Source organism: Pyxicephalus adspersus, chromosome 10, assembly GCF_032062135.1.
Source record: "Pyxicephalus adspersus chromosome 10, UCB_Pads_2.0, whole genome shotgun sequence".
NCBI classification, from domain to species: Eukaryota; Metazoa; Chordata; class Amphibia; order Anura; family Pyxicephalidae; genus Pyxicephalus; species Pyxicephalus adspersus.
In genome coordinates, this window is record NC_092867.1 from 49,919,452 (window position 1) to 49,923,021 (window position 3,570).

Consider the following 3,570-nt stretch of genomic DNA (forward strand, 5'->3'; position numbering starts at 1 on the left):
AATCAACTGTGGCTGCTCCACGCCCACCTTCTACTGTGAGATAATCCCACCCTCTTGTGGCATGAGGGCTGTGCCTGTGTCCATGAAGCTGTCATTATCCCCATGTATAAACCTTCATACCTCCTTCACCAATTGTCATAGAAACATGAAACTTTCAGGGTACACAGGGGAACATGAGAGCTGTTACTAAACTTAAGCCTGAGCTGATCAAACTTTCTAAGACCTTTCCAACTATGGACATTTAACTAACAGGTATGTAGTTACCTGGTAATGCCTTTGCTCCCTTTTTGAAGCTAGGAACCACATTGGCCTTACGCCAATACATCGGTACCTTGCCAGTGACTAAAGAATCTCTAAAAATAGAAAAGAAATAATGGCTTTGAAATAACTGAGCCCAGCTCTTTAATAAATAAATGAGTGACAAACATCTGCCATCCTAGCACCAATAGTAACTATGTCATTAAGCTGTCAGGTATGTTACCATGCCTATCAGGCTTTATAAAGCACTTCAAAATGTACCATTAAGCATTGTTTCCCTCTCTTATGTTCTATTTTGTTCATTCCCATGAACTATGAGGTGCAAGTTCTGATACCCAGCACACACTGAACTTCTTGTATAACAAGTGCAGCTGCCGGCTGAGTAGCAATGCTGACACCTTTTCCCCCCGTGTCTTTTTTCTAGCTAGATATGCTCGTTTTTTCTCACTCGTGTTTATTGTCTAGCTAGATAAGCTCCTGATCTTGTTCAAAAACACTTGCAGCATCCATTTTAGCTGCATCTTTTTACATTTGTTTAATCCCCCCAACGGTAATCCTAAATGCAGAAAATTCTGCAGAAAACATGGTTCATACACAGCTGATTGAAACTTACAAATCTTACCATTATAACTATCTTCACACAATGGTAAATTATGAGTTATTTATGAGAATCTATCCACTTGCTATTGAATTGAGGGGTCCAGTAATGTTGTTCCCCTGGGGGCCCCAATATCATAGGCATCACCACAAATCTACACATTATTTCTTGATTTGTTACATTGAACATCTCTAGTGCACCTTTACAAATAGTACTGCTGTAGATCATTTTCTGTGCCTGAATCTGTACCCAAAATGTTGAACCAATTACTTTTTTAAACAAACTTCTCCAAACCGCCTTATTTCCAGTCATTATTTGTGCTTGCATATTGTCCTTCTGTTGGATCTGAAACAGAGTTTGTAAAGTACATATATCCCATCTAATAAAGCTTTGATAAGTTTTGCATCCCACTGTATATTGCTAACACACTTTCATTAAACATATTCAAATGTTCTGTTTGTACTCTTGCTATCATTTTTTGATCAAACCATATAGTAGGCATCCATTTAGCTTGCAAATTTAGACTTGATTTTAGGTCAGCACCTGCTCCACTCAATTTATTTTCTAACACCTTCATGTCTACCAAATTTAATAGCCCTGTGGTAGCCCAACAAGGATAAGGACACTGGGCTTTCTTGCTTGCTTGCAAAACAGATCTCAACAGCTGCTACAATTTTCACACATTTCAGATTTATTATTCCATTTAAATCCCCAAGTATGTTTACTACAGTCACATTAAACCATGTAGTATTCACAAGCTTTCTAATATCTGTCCCATTCAAGTACTATTGTCTTCTGGGTAAATCTGGTCGTGTTCCTATCTCCAGATTTCTGGACGATACATTACAACATTTATTCCCGAGACCGGAGAAAATGTCCACAAAAGGGCCATCTTGCATTTTGTCATCCCAAAATTGATATTTCAATACAGATGGTTCATCTATCCCTGGTCTTAACCGATAGTACAGTATGGTATTGCTGAATTGCAAAACCGCTATCAGACATGTAGATCCATTAGAATTTTTTGCTCTGTCACACCGGAGGCCGTCCTGGGTCCAATTGTAACCAGCATTCGGGTATAGATTCCAAAAGGCCCTTCTATCTTGCCGGGTCCATCTGTCTTTTTTTGTTGCTGGACTTGCGGACACGACCAAAGGGCGACCTATCAGTACAGTCACGGCCCATGCAACGATCGTCATCTGTAACAATAAAATATGTTTTATTCTCAGAGATACCCTCTATGGGGGACTGCCTCCCACCTCTCTTGTCCTGATCCTATGACAAGGGCTACATTATCTTTCCCCAGCGCTATTATTTCTGCCTCATATGGGGGTCCTGTGGGGTTTTATACCCATACCTTGGTACTCCCAAAGCCCTTGTCTCCTCTGACTGTTATCACTGTTAGGAGACTGTAATAAGCAGTTGAGCCATCCTATCTCCCTTCTGTATGAGAATCTTTTGCTCCCCTTGATTCATTTGAATCACCTTGATTTCCCTCTGATAGTCTGGGTCTATCACTCCTCCAAGGACAATTACCCCTCAAAGGGCCAGACCTGATCTGGGGGCTATTTGTCCATAATGTGAAGGGGGTATCTGACACCCTAAGCCTGCGTGCAACACCTTTACCTGTCCTATTTCTAATCCCTCAGTTTCTATAGTGGTCAAATCGAGGCCAGGAGATGCTCAATAGGGCATCTGTGCATTGAGGTGTATTTTCCAATACTGAAGAACATTCAGAATTTCACTAGCACCCACCTGTAGATCCCGCGTCAGCATCCTCATCAGTGGTGTCTCAGTTTCTCCAATCGGTCTGTTGTTCAATATCTGGAGGGCTTCCTGTAAATCATCCCCCCATTGTCCATACTCACCTCCTGCCATTTTCTTAAGTTTCTCTTTTAAAAGGCCATTCTTTCTATAAGCTCTGCTGTCTGGGGGTAATGAGGGATGTGGAATATCCATTTCCGTTTTGTTCTGCAAACTTCTGAACCTGTCCCCCTTTAAAATGGGTTCCGTTATCTGTCTGAATTTGCAAAGGGACTCCATAATACTGTATCATATTCTGAAGGGTCTTGATAGTATTTTTCTGAATGGCCCTTTTGCATGGATATCCTGAAAATGTGTCCACAGCCATGCACATGTATTTGCACCCTTACTCTCTGGTAAGGGGCCTATGAAGTCCATTTGCCATATCTGTCCGGGCAATTTTCATCTTGCTATCTGTCCCATCCCAGGTACCTGCCTTCTCTGAACATGCTGACATATTGGACATGTGCAATAACAGTCAATCAAATCTAAGGTGAGAGGTATACCTCTTGCTACTGCCCACCTGTATGTGGATTTTTCCCCAAGATTTCTGGTGGGCCACAGCAGCAGTGGCTTGGTGCCATTGTTCCTTCTCTCCTCCTTCTGAGTCTCCCAGTCTGCTTGTGTTGCTTCAGCAATTTTAGCAGCTTGATCTGCTTGAGAATTAAACAGACGTTCCAATAAATCAAGAGACACATGAACATCACCATGAAAAACAGTGACCATCAAAAATATTTCATCAATCACACACCATAAATCATCTCCCGATAATTTTTTCCCATGTATCTCCCAGTTATGTTTATTTCATGTTGTTATCCACGTGGCAAGTTTGTTAGTACCGTGTTTCCCCGATGATAAGGCAGGGCCATCAAATAAGACAGCCCCCCTTTTTAGGTAAAAATGAAAAATAA